This window comes from Melospiza melodia, chromosome 25 (genome assembly GCF_035770615.1).
Source record: "Melospiza melodia melodia isolate bMelMel2 chromosome 25, bMelMel2.pri, whole genome shotgun sequence".
NCBI classification, from domain to species: domain Eukaryota; kingdom Metazoa; phylum Chordata; class Aves; order Passeriformes; family Passerellidae; genus Melospiza; species Melospiza melodia.
Genome location: NC_086218.1, coordinates 9,056,201 through 9,077,506, shown reverse-complemented (window position 1 = coordinate 9,077,506; position 21,306 = coordinate 9,056,201).

The window sequence follows — 21,306 nt, the reverse complement described above, 5'->3', positions numbered from 1 at the left end:
CACATGGGTTTCCTTTAACTGAATGGACAAAAAAGGAGGACAACATTTCAAAATTTCAATTTCAAAATTTCAAAAGAAGGAAAAAAAAATTCATTAATTCAATGCATTAATGAAATTATTAATGGAAAGCATTTGTTTGCAGGTGATCATAAAACGTCACTTGAAAACACAGCAGGAAGTGAAAAGGTCTTGCTTTGATATAAGTCAAAGTATCACTTTAAACCTTCCCCAGTTTCATTGTCCCTTACAGAAAATGGTAAAATCAGCACAATAAAGCCTCGGTGTCACTGAAATTCCGTGACGAAACACAGGGAAGTGGGTCAGGCGTTCCTGCTGCCACTGCAGGCCCTGAGGAAGGTCTGTGCAGGGACCAGAGCCCCACTCCTGGCTCAGGGGGCAGGGGAGGACACGTCCCTGTCCCCATGTCCGTGTGAAACGAGGAGGGAGACGCGGGGTGCAGCAGGGCTGGTGCTCATTGCCCCTTGCATGAGCTGCAGAACCCCGGCCCCACATCCCAGTGCAGAACCCTGACCCTGCAGACCCCAATCCCACATCCCAGTGCAGACCCCTGACCCTGCAGACCCCAATCCCACATCCCAGGGGAGAACCCTGACCCTGCAGAACCCTGACCCCACATCCTCCTGCAGAACCCTGACCCTGCAGACCCAATCCCACATCCCAGTGCAGACCCCTGACCCTGCAGACCCCAATCCCACATCCCAGTGCAAACCCCTGACCCTGCAGACCCCAATCCCACATCCCAGTGCAGACCCCTGATCCCACATCCCCCTGCAGAACCCCGACCCCACATCCCCCTGCAGAACCCTGACCCTGCAGACCCCAATCCCACATCCCAGTGCAGAACCCTGACCCCACATCCCCCTATGGAACCCTGACCCACATCCCCTGCAGACCCCAATCCCACATCCCAGTGCAGACCCCTGATCCCACATCCCCCTGCAGAACCCCGACCCCACATCCCCCTGCAGAACCCTGACCCTGCAGAACCCCGGCCCCACATCCCAGTGCAGAACCCCGACCCTGACCCCACATCCCCCTGAAAAACACTGACCCACATCCCCCTGTACCCTGACCCCACATCCCCTGCAGACCCCTGACCCTGCAGACCCCAACCCCATATCCCCCTGCAGAACCCTGACCCTGCAGACACCAGCCCCACATCCCCTGCAGACCCCAGCCCCACATCCCAGTGCAGAACCCTGACCCTGCAGAACCCTGATCCCACATCCCCTGCAGACCCCAAATGCCCCTGCAGACCCCAACCCCACATCCCAGTGCAGACCCCAACCCCACATCCCCATGCAGACCCTGACCCCAGAGCCCCCTGCAGACCCCACATCCCCTGCAGACCCCACATCCCCCTGCAGACCCTGACCCCGCATCCCCTGCAGAACCCCAGCCCCACATTCCCTGCAGAACCCTGACTCCACATCCCAGTGCCGAACCCCAACCCCACATCCCCCTGCAGACCCTGACCCCAGAGCCCCCTGCAGACCCCACATCCCCTGCAGACCCCAGCCCCACATCCCAGTGCAGAACCCTGACCCTGCAGAACCCTGATCCCACATCCCCTGCAGACCCCAAATCCCCCTGCAGACCCTGACCCCACATTCCCCTGCAGACCCCTGACCCCACATCTCCCTGCAGACCCCTGACTCCACATCCTCCTGCAGAACTGTGACTCCACGTCCCCCTGCAGACCCCTGACCCAATCCCACATCCCCCTGCAGACCCTGACCCCAGAGCCCCCTGCACACCCCACATCCCCTGCAGACCCCAGCCCACATCCCAGTGCAGAACCCTGACCCTGCAGAACCCTGATCCCACATCCCCTGCAGACCCCAAATGCCCCTGGCAGAACCCCAACCCCACATCCCCCTGCAGACCCCAAATGCCCCTGCAGACCCCTGACCCCACATCCCCTGCAGAACCCCAACCCCACATCCCCCGTTTATTTCACCCTGCAGACCCCCGACCCACCTCACCCTTTCCCCAATCCCTCTCCTCCCCTTTCCCAGCCATCCCCCTTCTCCTTTTTTTTGATCTCCTCGCAGCGCATCTCAAAAGCAACCCCACTGCGCCGGCCAGCAAATCCGCTGCAGTGAGATCATTGCGAGACCCTCAGACGTCGGGGTCGGGTGTGAAATGGACCCTCCCTCCTCCTCCTCCTCCTCCTCCTCCTCCTCCTCCTCCTCAAAGGCTGTTATGTTTTGTAATCGGATTAAGGGCAGCCCCGCGCCCTCCCCACGCCGCTCCGGCCGCTCTCCCCGCGCTTGTTTAAGCGAGCGCGGAGCTCTCCGTGCGCGGGGAGCCTGAAAGGTTTAGTCAGCGAACAAATTGCTTCTCTGTAGGGGCCGTTTTCTTCCCGAGCTGAACATAATGATGGCAGTTTGAGGAACAGATGGTGCGGCTAAGCACGGATAATCCCGGCGGGCTCGGCGAGAGCAGCGCCGGCTCTGCCCGCAGCGCCCGCGGCCGGCCCGGGACCGGAGGGACCCCGGTGATCGCACCCGACCGAGCACGGGGAGCTCACCCCGTCCTCACACCTCTGCTGCCCCCGTTTGGGTGCCAGACTCCGCTCGTGCCTCAGTTTCCCCCGTGGGGAGCCTCTGCTCCATCACTCTGCAAGGCAGGGCTCACCTCCGGATCGCAGGGACCTGGGGAGATGTAATGTGAGACAGAACAGCCTTCCCGCAGCTGAGAACAGCTCCTTTCCCTCTCCTTTTCCTATTTCACCCTTCTCTCCAGCAGTACTGGAGATGTGGAAAGAGCTGAAGAAATTCCAGCAGCTCCTTTCCCTCTCCTTTTCCTATTTTACCCTTCTCTCCAGCAGTACTGGAGATGTGGAAAGAGCTGAAGAAATTCCAGCAGCTCCTTTCCCTCTCCTTTTCCTATTTTACCCTTCTCTCCAACAGTACTGGAGATGTGGAAAGACCTGAAGAAATTCCAGCAGCTCATTTCCCTCTCCTTTTCCTATTTTACCCCTCTCTCCAGCAGTGTTGGAGATGTGGAAAGAGCTGAAGAAATTCCAGCAGCTCCTTTCCCTCTCCTTTTCCTATTTCACCCTTCTCTCCAGCAGTATTGGAGATGTGGACAGAGCTGAAGAAATTCCAGCAGCTCCTTTCCCTCTCCTTTTCCAATTTTGCCCCTCTCATTCAGTCTTGTAAGGCAGAGATTGAAGACTAAACCCCTTCTTAGAGTTACCTTACCACCCTGCCTTGGGAAAAAAAGGATTCAAACCCTCATCTCCCCAGTACTGGAGATGTGGAAAGAGCTGAAGAAATTCCAGCAGCTCCTTTCCCTCTCCTTTTCCTATTTTACCCCTCTCTCCAGCAGTATTGGAGATGTGGAAAGAGCTGAAGAAATTCCAGCAGCTCCTTTCCCTCTCCTTTTCCTGTTTTTACCCCTCTCTCCAGCAGTATTGGAGATGTGGAAAGAGCTGAAGAAATTCCAGGGGTTGGGTGTGCAGTGTGCCCGTGTCAAGCTCAGGGATGCCGGGATCTGCTCACTAAATGAGTCTTTATTTAAAACTTGATTAAAACTTGATTAAAAACATCAGCGGGAAGAGCCCGAGGCCCCACAGATGCGATGCAGGCAGGGCAAGGGACGGACCCAGGAGCAAACCCTGCCCATGCCAGGCTGGCACCAGAGAGCCTTCCCTACATCGTGGGGCATGGACACATCTACATGGAGCAAGCCCTGCCCATGCCAGGCTGGCACCACAGACCCTTCCCCACACCAGGCTGGCACCAGGGACACTTTCCCACACCAGGCTGGCACCAGAGACCCTTCCCCATGCCAAACTGGCACCAGAGACCCTTCCCCATGCCAAACTGGCACCAGAGACCCTTCCCCACACCAGGCTGGTACCAGGGACCCTTCCCCGCCCCAGGCTGGCACCACAGATCTGTCCCCACACCAGGCTGGTACCAGGGACCCTTCCCCATGCCAGGCTGGCACCACAGACCCTTCCCCACACCACAGGGCACGGACACATCACCATGGAGCAAGCCCTGCCGATGCCAGGCTGGCACCAGACACTCTTCCCCATGCCAAACTGGCACCACAGACCCTTCCCCACACCAGGCTGGTACCAGGGACCCTTCCCCACACCAAGCTGGCACCACAGACCCTTCCCCATGCCAGGCTGGCACCACAGACCCTTCCCCACACCAGGCTGGCATCAGAGACCCTTCCCCATGCCAAACTGGCACCAGAGCCCCTTCCCCACACCAGGCTGGTACCAGAGACCCTTCCCCACGCCAGGCTGGCACCACAGACCCTTCCCCATGCCAAACTGGCACCAGAGACCCTTCCTCACACCAGGCTGGCACCAGAGACCCTCCCCCACACCAGACTGGTACCAGAGACCCTTCTCCACACCAAGCTGGCACCAGAGACCCTTCCCCATGCCAGGCTGGCACCAGAGACCCTCTCCCAGCCCCCAGCAGACACCCCAGGCACCCTGCACCCCATGCCCGTGTCTGGGGGGTTTGTTTATTCACATCCCCTGAGAGCCCCGGCTCTGACAGCTCCGTGCCCTCTCTGTGCCAGCCCAGCTGCCAGCAGAGCTGCCCAATTTCACCTCTCGCTAATGCAGGAGCTCCATCGGCCGCTCGGGGGGCGTTTCACAAGGCACAGCAATACCAGCATGCCTGTGCTACAGCTGGGGAAACTGAGGCACACAAAGAGGTGCCCGGGTGTGGGATCTCAGCACAGCAGTCCTGATGTGCAGAGTGGCCGAGACCACCCTTGGGGGGCTCGGGAGTCCTGGAATGTTGCCAGAAGTGTCTGGTGGCTGGACTTTGATCCTGCACAGGAGACGACACCTGTATGAGGATGGGAGGATTTCACTGGGTGAATGGTGAAGGGATAAGTTAATTAGAGTGTGAAACACAGGGTTTAGAATTTCAGTACAGGGGGGTCTAGAGAAGTAAGATGGAGGAATTGGGGCGTGTCCTGTTCTTCTTCTTCTTCTTCTTCTTGGCCTCCATCTTCTGTGGTGATGTTGGCACTTTGGGATTGGTTATTACTAGAAGTGCACCGGTTAATAAGGGTAGAAGGTATTGGGGAAAAATTATAAATATTGTATACGCAACTTCGGGTATAAAGATGAGTGACCGCCCCGGGGGCTCGCAGTGTGCTCATGGCTGGCTTGCTGAGCAGACCTCTGTTGGGCTGAAAGAAAATCTTTTAGATAAACAATTAATAAACACCGAGACCAAGACAAGATCAGAAGTCTCTCCTTGTCCTTTGAAGCGCCGGGCTGTCCAAGGCCCCCCTGGGCCTTTCCAGGCCACCTAAACAGCCGAGAAACCGACAGAAAACCAGCTGAGAACGGGACACCCGGGAGTCCATTGGAATCAGGAGCAGGACAAAGCCCGAGCTCGTGGTGTGCGTGTCCTTCCACATGCACAGCCCCCACCCCCGAGCAGCTGATGCCGTGTGTTGGTTGATGGAAAGGCAGCTAATCATCTTTGCCACCTTCCTCGGAGTGTGAATCGTTATCCCCGTGACACCTGGAGAGCTCCTCGTCACACACGTCCCAGAATGGGCACCAGATGGGAGAGGCAGGGCTGGGGAGAGGGGCCACAAGGGCCTGGCCGCCCCCACTCTGAACAAAGAGCTTCCCAGTACGGAGCCAGGAGCTTCCCAGTATGGACCAGTATCACCAGTGCTGATTTGGAGGGTCAGCAGCAAGGAGAGAGCCCAGGCAGAGGTGGCAGTGGAGGAAGAGGCACCAGTGAACACCTCAAAAACCCCCCAGACAGCCCTGCCCTTGGGAAAGGACATGAAAAATGACAAGTGCAGGGTAAAGGCAGCAGAGATGTGGAGCCCTGGCACCCCAAACCCTTCAAAGCACATCAGAGCCTCTGCTCACGCCAGCCTGGCAGTGACACCATGGGTGTAGGGAGCCCTGGCACCCCAAACCCTTCAAAGCACATCAGAACCTCTGCTCATGCCAGCCTGGCAGTGACACCATGGGTGTAGGGAGCCCTGGCACCCCAAACCCTTCAAAGCACCTCAGAGCCTCTGCTCAATGCCAGCCTGGCAGTGACACCGTGGGTATAGGGAGCCCTGGCACCCCAAACCCTCCAAAGCACATCCCACCATGCCTGGGAGCCTCTGCCCATGCCAGTCAGGCAGTGGCACTGTGGGTGTAGGAGCCCTGGCACCTCAAACCCTCTAAAGCACATCAGAACCTCTTCCCATGCCAGTGACACTGTGGGTGTAGGAACGCTGGCACCCCAAACCCTCCAAAGCACATGAGAGCCTCTGCTCATGCCAGCCTGGCACTGTGGGTGTAGGAACCCTGGCACCCCAAACCCTCCAGAGCACATCAGAACCTCTGCTCATGCCAGCCTGGCACTGTGGGTGTAGGAACCCTGGCACCCCAAACCCTCCAGAGCACATCCCAGCACACCTCAGAACCTCTGCTCAGTGCCAGTCTCACAGTGGCACGGTGGGTGCAGGGAGCCCTGGCACAGTTTGGATGGTGACACCATGGGAATTAGGGCCAGGTCCCTGTGCTTGGGCTGCCCCAGAGCCCCCCAGTTCCTCCCTGACCCCAAACTCTGGGGGCACAGCTCGGTGCCCACTGCAATTACAGAGCCACCTTTTCAGGCCCCCATTCATTGCCAGAGCCATAATGAGCCCCCAGGCCTCATCAGGGAGGGAAAAACAATTAAAATTGCTGCCCTGGTGGCTCCGTGGGTGGCTCTGGTGTGGGTTGATGCCAGTGCCCCTTTTGGGGTGAGTGGGCACTGCCAGGCTGGGCAGGGCTCAGATTGCTGCGTGTCCCTGGGGGTGAACAATCGCCTCGTTCTTCCCTGGGTTCAAAGAATAATAAAATAAAAATAAAGAGGGAATAAAGGCCTCAGCAAAGGCGGGAGTCAAGTTTATTTACAAACGGAGTATGAAGTGAAGGGCCTGGAACAAAGGTGTTATGTAAGGGACAGTCACTAAGGGGCTCTTTACCCACGCTAATTGCCACTTGCTCCGTGATATCCATTTATCTCACAGCTGAAATGGCCTCCTCAGCCCTGTGGGTTGTTTGCAGCACTGCCCAGTGCAATTAGTGCAGCAGCACAGGGGCTGCTACAGTCCTGTCAGCACCCAGCGCATCCCTCTGTCTGTCCTGAGCAGGCCAGACCCTGCCAGGGGGCACAGGGACCCTGGCACAGAGCCCAAAATGCCCAAAATGTGGGTTTGATTATGACCCGTGGAGCAAATTACCAGCCTTGTATGAAGATCTGCAAGCCACAACAGTTTAATAGAATAATAGTGAAGTTATCACAAGGTGATAAAATAGATTTTAGGGTTTTCAAAATGGAGGTTCAGGGGGCAAGATGGAGAGATCTGGGCACGCCCAGCCTTTCTCCTTCTTCTTATTGACCTCTATCTTCTGCTGTGATGGTGACACTTTTAGATTGGTTTAGAGTAGAAGCTCACTGTCTAACATAGGTGACAGGTATTGGGAAGTTATTGTAAACATTGTACAGGTAGTTTTTAGTATAAAAAACTAACTCCACCCCAAGGGCTGGAAACAATTACCAGCTTTGAGTGAGGAGTTACAAGCCACAAGAGTTTAAGTAGAATGATAGTGAAGTTATCACAAGGTGATAAAATAGATTTTAGGGTTTTCAAAATGGAGGTTCAGGAGGCAAGATGGAGGAATCTGGGCATGTCCAGCCTTTCTCCTTCTTCCTCCTGGCCTCCATCTTCTGCTGTGATTGTGGAACTTTTAAATTAGTTTAGAGTAGAAGCTCAGTATATAACACAGGTGATAAGTATTGGGAAGTTGTTGTAAAAATTGTACAGGTAGTTTTTAGTATAAAGACATAACACCACCCCAAGGGCTGGAAACAATTACAAGCTTTGAGTGAGGAGTTCCAAGCCACAACAGTTTAAGTAGAATAATAGCGAAGTTATCACAAGGTGATAAAATAGATTTTAGGGTTTTCAAAATGGAGGTTCAGGAGGCAAGATGGAGGGAACTGGGTGTGCCCAGCCTTTCTCCTTCTTTTTCTTGGCCTCCATCTTCTGCTCTAATGGTGGCACTTTTAGATTGGTTTAGAGTAGAAGCTCACTGTCTACCATAGGTGATAGGTATTGGAAAGTAATTGTAAATATTGTACATATTGGTTTTAGTATTAAAAACTAACACCACCCCAAGGGCTGGAAACAATTACCAGCTTTGTGTGAGGAGTTACAAGCCACAAGAGTTTGAGTAGAATGATAGTGAATTTATCACAGGGTGAAAAATAGATTTTTTGGGGTTTTTAGAATGGGAGTTCAGGGGGCAAGATGGAGGGAACTGGGTGTGCCCAGCCTTTCTCCTTCTTTTTCTTGGCCTCCATCTTCTGCTGTGATGGTGCCACTTTTGGATTGGTTTAGAGTAGAAGCTCACTGTCTAACACAGGTGATAGGTATTGGGAAGTAATTGTAAATATTGTACAGGTAGTTTTTAGTACAAAGACATAACACTGCCCAGGGGCAGGCAGAGTGCCTGGAACTGTCCTGCTGAGCTGACCTTGGCAGGGCAGGAGAAAATTTTTTATAGATAAGACGCAATAAACAACCTTGAGACCGAGAAATGAAGAGCCCTGACTCCTTCTTCAAGTGCTGGGCTGGGGAAAGAGACTTTCCAAGTTTTCTCAGGGTCACTCTGAGCAGCAGAGATCCCAACACAGTCCCACCACCCAAACCCACCAGGAAGCCTCACACCTCCCCAGAAATGGGATTGTGCCCACAGTGGGTGGGTGTGCTGGTGGGCACGGGGCTTGGCAGGGAGAGCTGCTGCCCTGGGGGGGACTTTGGTGCCAGTTGTGTAACAGGGAGGGACATCAAGCTCATCCCAACCCAGCCTGGAGGGTGAGGGGCAGAAAATCAATGTGGGATTCTTGTGGAGAATGATGGCCCTGAAAGGAGAACGAGGTCTGGAGAGGATGAACAGAACCTGATTGTGACGGTGTTCACATGAGTCTGAGGATGAAGGAAGAGATGAGGATCTGACTCCGTGTTTCAGAAGGCTGATTTATTAGTTTATGATATATATGACATTAAAACTATACTAAAAGAATAGAAGAAAGGATTTCATCAGCAGACTGGCTAAGAATAGAAAAAGAAAGAATGATAACAAAGGTTTGTGGCTCAGACAGAGTCTGAGCCAGCTGACTGTGATTGGCCATTAATTAGAAACAACCACACGAGACCAATCCCAGATGCACCTGTTGCATTCCACAGCAGCAGATAACCATTGTTTACATTTTGTTCCTGAGGCCTTTCAGCTTCTCAGGAGGAAAAAACCCTGAAGAAAGGATTTTTCATAAAAGTTGTCTGTGACACTTGATGTTTGTGATGGTGTTTCCCAGGGGTCCAGCTGGAAACTGCCCTCAGGTACAAAAACCCCAAAAGGCAGAAAGCAGAATTAAAACCCCCAAGGGGAGGAGAAGGTGCTGAGGGTGCTGCTCCTGCTCCAGCCCTGGCATGGCACAGGGACCACAGAAAAACCTCAGATCTGCTCCAGCCAAAGCCAGGAAAAGGGGAAAGATGAGGTGGCAGCACCCCCAGGAGCCAAGAGGTCGATTTTATTGACAAACTGCCTCTTGAATGGAGCAGGGGGAACAATGCTGGCCTCAGCCCGGGTCACCGGGGCTGTGTAAAGCTCCAGTGGCCCCGGGAGAGCCCTCCAGGCAAAGTGGCCTTTCCCAACGTGTTTGCATAACCTCTGACCCCTTCTTTTGGGGTTTAATTGAAATCCCAGCTCGGTGACAAATTGGCACGACCAGCGGGCTGGAGGCTGAGAGGGTGAGCGTGGAGTGATGCTGGAAATTCCTTTTCCTGCTCTGGCACTGCCCGACCTGCTGCCCCTTCCTGTCCTGCCATGGCACACCTGCAAAGCCCAAGGGGGGTTTAATCACACCCTGCTCCTTCCTCTTGGCCCCATGTCCCTGCCCAAAGGCCACCACAATGGGCTTGGGACAGGAATTCACCACCAGCTCTGCCTCAACACTGGGAGGAGCAGAAAATCACTGTCTGAGGAGTGTGAGCTCCTTCAGAAACTTCAGAAATGTTCTGAAACCTCATCGGACTGGAATCTCTGATGGAGAGCTCCTTAGGATGAGGCATTTGCAGTTGGCACCCTGGCAAGGCCCCACCAGAGACCCCTCTCCCTCCCTGCCCAAAGGGAAAGGTCACAGCCCTTCTCCAGCCTTGTCTTGAAGTAAAAATGGTTTTTTTAGAGCCAAAAGGAGAAATGACTTAACTGTAACTGAACCCCAAAGCAGTTCCCATTGACTGGGGATCAAAAACTGACATGCAGCCAAAGGGAGCTAAAGCCATCCTATCTCAGAAGTTCCTGGGAGAGAGGTGAGAAATGACAGAATTCCCTGTGATGGCACAAATCTCATTTTTCTGGAGAAACCAGACTGAAAACAAAGAGGAAAAGCCCCAAGCCAGACTCCTCTCAATCCCCATCCCTTTTGCAGAGGATTTTCAGCATCCCAGCTGCTCCTTGCAGCACATGGGTGATGCAGAGCTGTGCTACAGTGCACCTGACAGGGATGTCCAGGTGGGTTTTCCTGCTGGCTAAAGGGATGCACAGAGTTACAGCAGAACCCTCTGGAGCACAAATATTTTTCCCCTCCACTTTTCTCCCTGTCCCAGAACACCAGATTCTGGGATTAGACTGCAGAATTTTCCTTAACACAGGTAAAGATTGAATATTTCACGTTGTGTAGAGCATGCAAAATGAATCCCAGCTGCCTTTTAACAATAATGTCTGGTATCATGTGCAACCACACCCCTGGCACAAGTGAGGCTTGAACAATTCCCACTAAATCCCTGCAATTTCCAAATTTCCACGTGCAGCTGGAGGCCTGTGCATCACTGAGGTTCCTGCCTGTGGTTCTGCTGGATTCCACTGATCCTGGATTTTATATCCCACACTTTGGAGCAGCACTCACACATTTTGCAGCAGCAGCACAAGACTTTCCCTCAGGAGCGTGTCTGTACATCCAACTCACATTGAAGCACCTTAAAAACAGAGCAGCCCCACACTGAGGCAAAACCCAAAAATATCTCCATTGCCGCCTGCTTTACTGTCTGCACCTCATTTGCAAATCATTTACAGGGATTTTTACATATCCTAAAATACTTCTAATTGCAGGTTTGGTGTCTGTCATCCGTCACTGATTAATACATTTCGTTGCTATTATTGTTATTATTACTATTAACCGTGCATCCATCCAATTCACAAATCAGAGTCTGTTGCCCAGGATGGAGCCACGAGGATCAGGTTTGTTTCTAGGAGGTGCGGCCATCAGAGGTGATGAGACCCATAAGGGCAGCCCCTTGCCCTGTGGATTTCAAATTTATTTGCAAAGAGCAGAGATCATCACTTTGCAGATGTATGAGGTGGGGTGTAAATCAGCCTCAGTTCCTCCAGCAAACTGGGGATACTGGTGGGGACTGGACAATTCTGTCCCTTCACTCTCCCACCTTCCAGTGCCAGTTTCCACTTTTCAAGGGGGGACAAACCAGTTGTAATTTTGTTTTGTTCACCTCCTTCTCTCCTTCTCTCCTTCACACACACAGGGAATAAATCCAGGGTGATTTTATTCCCACACCGTGATGAGACCCATAAGAGCAGCCCCTTGGATCTCTGCTGTGGGACTGAACAATTCCGTCCCTTCACTCTCCCACCTTCTAATGCCAGTTTCCACTTTTCAAGAGGGGACAAACCAGTTGTAATTTTGTTTTGTTCACCTCCTTCTCTCCCAGCCTCAGACACAGCTGGGAATAAATCCAGGATGGTTTTATCCCCACTGTCACCGAGCCACCCTACCCTGTGATGGGACCCATGAGAGCAGCCCCTTGGATCTCTGCTGTGCAAAGAGCAGGAGATCAGCACTTTGCAGAAGATGGGGTGGGGTGTAAATCACTCCAATGCCACAAACAAACTGGGGATACTGGTGGGGACAGGACAATTCCATCCCTTCACTCTCCCACCTTCCAGTGCCAGTTTCCACTTTTCAAGGGGGGACAAACCAGTTGAAATTTTGTTTTGTTCGCCTCCTTCTCTCCCACACCGCTGGGAATAAATCCAGGATGGTTTTATCCCCCCTGTCACCGAGCCACCCTACCCTGTGATGGGACCCATGAGAGCAGCCCCTTGGATCTCTGCTGTGCAAAGAGCAGGAGATCAGCACTTTGCAGAAGATGGGGTGGGGTGTAAATCACTCCAATGCCACAAACAAACTGGGGATACTGGTGGGGACAGGACAATTCCATCCCTTCACTCTCCCACCTTCCAGTGCCAGTTTCCACTTTTCAAGGGGGGACAAACCAGTTGTAATTTTGTTTTGTTCGCCTCCTTTTCTCCCACACCGCTGGGAATAAATCCAGGGTGATTTTATCCCCACACTGTGATGAGACCCATAAGAGCAGCCCCTTGGATCTCTGCTGTGCAAAGAGCAGGAGATCAGCACTTTGCAGAAGATGGGGTGGGGTGTAAATCACCCCAATACCTCCAACAAACTGGGGATACTGGTGAGGACTGGACAATTCACCCTCCCACTTTCCAGTGCCCAATGCCACATTTCAAGAGGGGACAAACCAGTTGTAATTTTGTTTTGTTCACCTCCTTCTCTCCCACACCGCTGGGAATAAATCCAGGATGGTTTTATCCCCCCTGTCACCGAGCCACCCTACCCTGTGATGGGACCCATGAGAGCAGCCCCTTGGATCTCTGCTGTGCAAAGAGCAGGAGATCAGCACTTTGCAGAAGATGGGGTGGGGTGTAAATCAACCCCAATGCCTCTAACAAACTGGGGATACTGGTGGGGACAGGACAATTCCATCCCTTCACTCTCCCACCTTCCAGTGCCAGTTTCCACTTTTCAAGGGGGGACAAACCAGTTGAAATTTTGTTTTGTTCGCCTCCTTCTCTCCCAGACCGCTGGGAATAAATCCAGGATGGTTTTATCCCCCTCACGCTCTGCTGGCTGTCACCGAGCCACCTTCCCCCGTGCCCCGTGGGTCACCATTCCCCCACACAAACTTCGCTTTCCACCAGCCGAAGAATCTTAGAGGCTTCTCGCACAAAACCCTTTGAGGTATTTCAGGCGAGGCTTGAAAAGGCTCCTGCTTCCTCTGGGGGGCATTATCATGACAACCGCCTTTAATTCAGCGCCGATGCCGGCTCCCAGCTGGATCCTCAGCCACGCCAAGTCCCCCCGACACCCTTCGGCCGCCTCAGAGAGGCCAAAGGAGCGCTCGGGTCCCAGGATCGCGGGGAACCGGCCCATCCCCATTTCCCAGTGCCCCATCCTCATATAAATTCCCTTCCAGTCGCCCCGCACTGTTCTCTCTGCGTGTTCTTCTTTTTTTTTTGCCCTCCTCTTCCCCACTCCCACCGGGCGCTTCCCTCCTCCCCGCGGTCCCTCCTCTGTCCCCAGCATCCCCCTTTTCTCTCGGCTCTCTATAAACAAAGCGCCTCAGTGTCTGCGAGGGGAAAGAAAAGTTGCATTATGCAAATGGGAAAAAGCGACCGGGAGATTTCTCACTCCGAGAACCCCCAGAATTCCGGGCTTGCACCTCGGTTTCCATGGCATGGCCAAAGCCTGCTGGAAGCTGGTTTGCATACGGATGAGAGAGGAGATGAAATCAGCACGAAAGCCCATCGCTGACAGAACTCCATTGTTTCGCCTGTCTGATTTGGAGGCTAATAAAACGCCATTAAAAAAAAAAAAAAAAAAAAAAAGAAAGAAAGAGGGAAAAAAAAAAAAAAACCCCCGCCGCTTTCATCCTGCCTTTGCTCAGGGATGGGGAGGGGGCGGTAAATGTGGTGATGACGGAGGATCAGCTGCGCTGTCGGACCTGGGGTGAAGGAAATTCCCAGGATGCACTGCCCTGCGAGGCACAGCGATGCCGACAGGAGATGGTGCTGTGGGCAGAGCGCTGGGCTGCGAGCGGCTGCCAAGGCAAAGCCGGCTTTGATCCTCTCCCACAGGGGCATTAAAACAGCCCAGATGCAGCCACAGACCTGCCCATCCCACGGCGCATCTCGGGGAGTCTGTCCATCCATCCATCCATCCACTCGTGCCATGTCCAGGGGAGACACTGGGCTGGGATCAGGGTGGAATGAATTAAAAACTGAATAAAAGGTTGGCGTGGGGAGAAGGTCAGGGAGCTGCTCAGTGTTTCCACGCTCCTTTTCCACACCAACCGGCACTCTGCTGGAGGAGAGGGAAGGGACAACACAGAATAGCAACACACAGGGGTGCCCCACCTGCCCCATCCTCACAGCTCCCTTGGGTTGTTCCTGGTGCTCCAGCACATCCCAGCTCCTTTCCCAGGGCTCTGAGGACTGAGCTGGATGGAGCAGAAGCCCCATCCTAACAGACTCCTTGGGCTGTTCCTGATGCTCTAGCACATCCCAGCACCTTTCCCAGGGCTCTGGATGGAGCAGGAGCCTCCTTGGATGGCTCCTGGTGCTCCAGCCCATCCCAGCACCTTCCCCAGGGCTCTGAGGAATGAGCTGGATGGATCAGGAGCCCCAGCCTAAGAGCCTCCAGCACATCCCAGCACCTTTCCCAAGCCTCTGGATGGAGCAGGAGCCTCCTTGGACAGTTCCTGGTGCTCCAGCCCATCCCAGCCCCTTTCCCAGAGCTCTGAGGACTGAGCTGGATGGAGCAGGAGCCTCTTTGGACTGTTCCTGGTGCTCCAGCCCATCCCAGCCCCTTTCCCAAGCCTCTGGATGGAGCAGGAACCTCCTTGGGCATTTCCTGGTGCTCCAGCCCATCCCAGCCCCTTTCCCAGGGCCTGAGGACTGAGCTGGAGGCAGAAGGAGCTCTTGGCCCTCGGTGGCTCTCCTGCCCTGGGCCTTGCCACGGCCACCCAGTCCCTTTGCTGCTGCCAGCAGGGCATTGTGTGCAGTGTGTGCCTTGCAGAGCAGCGTGATTGGCCTTGAAAGGGCTGATTTGCTTTCCCTGGTCCATTGAAACTCGGAGACCAAAGGCTGTTCCCTCCAGGCGCTCGGAAACCTGGCACCCTTTCCACTTTGCTTCCCCGTGCCCCTCAGCCCAGGGGCTCCTGCTGAGATTTTGCTGTCAACAGAGTTTTGTTCCCTTTCTAGGGCGGCGCAGAAGGGACACAAGGACCTTGAAAATGGCAGCTTCTTTGACACGGCTATTCTCCTTCGACCCCCCTGGCTGAATAAAAAACACACAAAAATGGAGTTTACTGTATTTCCTCCTTAGGGGGAAAACACTGCATCTTGGTACTAATTAATTTACCTAATTAACATTGGGTCTGTATGCAAAGACCTCTTTCTGTACTGGTCGGGACAGAGGAAATAACAGGAATAAAAAAAAAAAAAAAAAATTCGGGCAACTCTCAGCCCTGACTGTAAAAGGGGCATCACAGGATGAACTGTGCCACAGTGATCATTCAATGCTCAGAGAAAACCTCTGCAGGAGAACGGCCTCCACCTCCACCTCCCCCTCTGTTTGGGGCCAAACCCCACCAGAGTCCTGACACTGGGCAGGAGGTGCAGAGGGAATTCACAGCTCGGGGGGATGGAGCAGCAAGGAGACAAGAAGAGATTCTGTGCAGGAGGGGAACCAGGAGGATGCCCATGAGCAGGGCACAGTCCAAGCTGCTGCCTTCACCACAAGCTCCGGGCCGTGCTTAGACCCTGAATTTTCCCAGGCCTTGCCCATCTCCCACTGCTCCTGCCTAGGAAAGCCCTGCTCTGCTATTTTGTTCTTTTCCCTGCCAGATGCCAGCTCTCTTCAGCCTCTTTCTTCTCCCCACGCTTTGCTTTGCCGCATAGTTCCGGAAATCAGAAACAAAAGGAGAGGAAAGAAAATAGGCTGGATCTGGGGGGTGGGGGGGGGGGAAGGAGGGGGAGTTTCCCTTCCGTTCAGCTTTTCCAGCTCTCCCTGCCTCCCAATTTCAGGCACTATATGGCACCTCACATGACGAGCGCTGGCGCCCACGTGCGTGCCCACGTGATGAGATGCCCGCTTGTGCCAGGCTGCTGAATGAAGGGGAAGGCAGAGAGGCTGGGTTTGAGCCCAGCTTCGTTGGCAGGAGAAGCAGGAGGATGGAGGAGAAGATCCTCACTGCTCTCACTCTGCACCCTGAAGGTAGGCTGGAGGGAAATCATCCCCAGGCCACACACTTCCAGCTTTGTGTCAGAATTCAGGGCATCCCTCTGTCTGTCCTGGATGGCTCCAACCCCTGCCAGGGGGCTCAGAGACCCTGGCACAGAGCCCAAAATGCCACTGTGGTTTTGATTGTGACCCATGGAAAAAATTACCAGCCTTATATGAGGATCTGCAAGCCACGAAAGTCTAAGTAGAATCATAGTTTGTCATGGGGTGGAAAATAGATTTTTTGGGGGGTTTTTAGAATGGGGGTTCAGGAGGCAAGATGGAGGAATCTGGGTGTGTCCAGCCTTTCTCCTTCTCCTTCATGGCCTCCATCTTCTGCTGTGATGGTGGCACTTTTAGATTGGTTTAAGGTAGAAATTCACTGTCTAACTCAGGTGATAGGTATTGGGAAGTAATTGTAAATAATGTACACATAGATTTTAGTATAAAAAGATAACACCAGTGTGCCTCTGTCTGACCTGCTGAATGGACCTAAGCAGGCCAGAGAAAGAATTTTATAGATAAGAAACAATAAACAACCTTGAGAACAAGAACTGAAGAGCCCTGACTCCTTCTTCAACAGCCAGGCTGGAAAAGAGACTTTCTAGCACATCTTGGGGTTACTCTGACCAGCAGAAGTCCTGAGTTGGAACATAAGAGCTGGGCTCTCAGGGCAGGATGTTGGCTCAGTCCCACTGTGGTTATTGGGGTCCTACAGCTCCGATTCTGGCAGCCAAAACTTCCCAAGCAATGTGAACTGCAGAGCCTGAGTCACTCATCTGCCTCCGCATCTTCGTGTCACCCTCCCCTTCCAACAGGGCTGGCAGCATGGTTTGGGTGTCCACATCATCTGAACAGTTTGATTCACAGATATTTTTGGTTTATAAAGGGAAATCCCCCATCCTAGGTTTCATGTTCACTCACTGAAATGGCCAGCAATCATCCTAGGATTTGCTTTCCACAGCAAATAAAACCCCAGCTCAGCGCGTGTGCTCCCATTTGGCAGTGCCAGCTCCCACTCTGAGCACGCTGCCTTTCCCAACTCCCCTCATCTCTGACAGTGCTGAATTTCAATGGCACTGGGAGCAATTCCCACCCTCAGGATTCTCCACAAGGGAGGCAGGATGGGCAGGACCCTTTGTGCATCCCCATGGACAGGAGGGAAGGAGTTTGCAGCACGGGATGTGTCAGGCTTTGCAGGGAGCAAAGTGCCCCAGCGCTGGGAATGGTGCTGGGGCTGCTCAAAACTCTGTGGGGCAGGGGCTGCTTGGCTGCAAAAAGATGAGAAAATGGGCCAGAAAAGGACACACAGAGAGCCCCTGGCACTGGGGCACTCTCGGGTTGCTGTTGATAATTGCTGCCCTGAGATGTGCAGGATGTCTCTGCTGTGGCCTGAAGAATGAGTCTGGACTCTTCACTTTTCAGTCTTGAAGTTGTTTATTAATTCTTATCTATTAAATTTTCTTTCTGCCCAGCTGAGATCTGCTCAGCAAGGCAGCCACAGGCACTCTCTGTGTTGTCCTTTTATACTCCAAACTAGGTATAATATATTTACACTTAGTTCCCAATACCCATCACCTATGTTAGTATGTTAGACAGTGGACTTCTATTCTAAATATAACATATTTACACTTAATTCCCAATACCTATCACCTATGTTAGACAGTGAACTTATATTCCAAATATAACATATTTACAATGACTTTCCAATACCCATCACCTATGTTAGACAATGCACTTCTATTCTAAATATAACATATTTACACTTCATTCCCAATACCCATCACCTATGTTAGTATGTTAGACAGTGAACTTCTATTCTAAATATAACATATTTACAATAACTTTCCAATACCCATCACCTATGTTAGACAGTGAACTTATATTCTAAATATAACATATTTACACTTAACTTCCAATATCGATCACCCATATTAGACAGTGAGCTTCTATTCCAAATATAACATATTTACACTTAATTCCCAATACCTATCACCTATGTTAGAGAGTGAACTTCTATTCTAAATATAACATATTTACACTTAACTCCCAATATCTATCACCTATGTTAGACAGTGAACTTATATTCTAAATATAACATATTTACACTTAATTTCCAATACCTATCACCTATGTTAGTATGTTAGACAGTGAACTTCTATTCTAAATATAACATATTTACAATAACTTTCCAATACCCATCACCTATGTTAGACAGTGAACTTATATTCTAAATATAACATATTTACACTTAACTTCCAATATCGATCACCCATATTAGACAGTGAGCTTCTATTCCAAATATAACATATTTACACTTAATTCCCAATACCTATCACCTATGTTAGAGAGTGAACTTCTATTCTAAATATAACATATTTACACTTAACTCCCAATATCTATCACCCGTGTCAGACAGTGAGCTTCTATTCCAAATATAAAATATTTACACTTAATTCCTAATACCTATCACCTATGTTAGTATGTTAGACAGTAAACTTCTATTCTAAATATGACATATTTACCATGACTTTTCAATACCCATCACCTATGTTAGACAATGCACTTCTATTCTAAATATAACATATTTACACTTAATTCCCAATACCCATCACCCATGTTAGACAGTGAACTTATATTCTAAATATAACATATTTACACTTAACTCCCAATATCTATCACCCATGTTAGACAGTGAGCTTCTATTCCAAATATAACATATTTACACTTAATTCCCAATACCTATCACCTATGTTAGTATGTTAGACAGTGAACTTATATTCTAAATATAACATATTTGCACTTAATTCCCAATACCCATCACCTATGTTAGATAGTGAGCTTGTATTCTAAATATAACATATTTACACTAACTTTCCAATACCTATCACCTATGTTAGACAGTGAATTCTATTCTAAATATAACATATTTACACTAACTTTCCAATACCTATCACCTATGTTAGACAGTGAGCTTCTACTCTAAACCAATCCCAAAGTATCAACATCACTACAGAAAATGGAGAACAAGAAGAAGAAGAAGAAAGGCTGGACATGCCCGGATTCCTCCATCTTGTCCCCATAACCCCTGTACCAAAAATCCTAAAATCTACATTTTCACCCTGTGATCATTTTGTTATTGCACCATTCAAACCTGTGTGACTTTCACATCCTTATACAAAGCGGGTAACTTGCTCCAGGGGTCAAAATCAAATCCCCAGGTGCTCTGGGCTGTGTGCCAGGGTCTCCGAGCCCCCTGATGGGGTCCTGGGCAAGTCTGGACACCCAGAGGGATGCACTGAGTTCCAACAGGGCATCTCCCAGGTTTCCTGCTGGAGGGACAGCAGGGCCAGCACTGCATCCACACCCAGCTCCCAAAGCAAAGCCCAGCATGGCTCCAATGGAACACAGAGCTGCCAAAAGCAGTGCCCAGCACCAGCCCTGCCAAAACAACCGTGCCACGGCCCAACCCTCCTGTTGTGTCCTCCTCAGACAACTTCACCTGCCGCTGGAGCAGGAGCAGGGAGATGCTCCCACCATCAGAAACCTGCTATTAGTGGCAGGTGCTCCGTCCACCCCTTTTCAGCTGCCGCCAGACTTGCAGTAATTCTCAGTGACCTCGTTTTCACTTCATTTTGTAAATCATTTTTGGGTTGTTGTTTTTCATTTTACTCAGTTTTTAATTTGTTGTTGTTTCCCTCTGAGCTGGAGTTTGTCATTTAATCAACTTAGACCCAGATATCCTGGAGGGTGTTTGGGGAAGGGGGGTGGGTGGGGGGGGAAGAATGAAAACGCTAATGTCACATCACCTCCCTAAAATGAGTTTTAATTGTAATCCTTTAATCCCTCTCAGATGGCCCTCTCTTCACTGATGTTTTTCATAATTATTCCTTGCCATTTTCCCATCGGTCTAAGGAGTGTCTTCAAGAGGGAGGGGGTGGAGAAAAGGCCCTTTTATAAAATAATAATAATGGGCCAAATTAAGACACAAAGAGGGAAATAACAAGGGGGCAAGGGCTGCAGAGACAGAATGGGGATTATTAATGCCTCCCCCCTCAGAAATTTCAGCGATGGTGCTCTCAGCCACCCCAATCAGTGGGCAATTGAAGCTTGTTTGCTCGAGTGGCTGCATCCTCCTACAATGACCCACATTTAGCCAAGTGGCTGCATTGACAGAGTACCAGGTGCGCAGGGTTGGGAAAGCGCCTCGAGGCAGAGGCGGCGTCTGGGCAGCCCAGCCCCGAGGGTCTGCACGGGCCTGTGCCCACCTCGGGGACAGTGCCCACCTCGGGAACAGTGCCCACCTCGGGGACAGTGCCCACCACTGGGGCGGTGCCCACTCTGGGGCAGTGCCCACTCTGGGGCAGTGCACACCACTGGGGCAGTGCCCACTCTGGGGCAGTGCCCACTCTGGGACAGTGCCCACTCTGGGACAGTGCCCACTATGGGACAGTGCCCACTCTGGGACAGTGCCCACCTTGGGGACAGTGCCCACTATGGGGCAGTGCTCACCTTGGGGACAGTGCCCACCTCTGGGACAGTGCCCACTATGGGACAGTGCCCACTATGGGACAGTGCCCACCTCTGGGACAGTGCTCACCTTGGGGACAGTGCCCACCTCGGGGACAGTGCCCACCTCGGGGACAGTGCCCACTATGGGGCAGTGCCCACTCTGGGACAGTGCCCACCTCGGGGACAGTGCCCACCTCGGGGACAGTGCCCACTATGGGGCAGTGCTCACCTCGGGGACAGTGCCCACCTCGGGGACAGTGCCCACCACTGGGGCAGTGCCCACTCTGGGACAGTGCCCACTATGGGGCAGTACACACCTCTGGGACAGTGCCCACTCTGGGACAGTGCCCACTCTGGGGCAGTGCTCACCTTGGGGACAGTGCCCACTATGGGACAGCGCACACCTCTGGGACAGTGCCCACTATGGGGACAGTGCCCACTATGGGGCAGTGCCCACTCTGGGACAGTGCCCACCTCTGGGACAGTGCCCACTATGGGACAGTGCCCACTCTGGGACGGTGCTCACCTGCCTGAGGATAGGGGCAGTAGGTGTTGGAATTTAGGACATCCTTCTGGCTGCCGTGGATTCCAGAGGGATGTCCTACATTGTCCC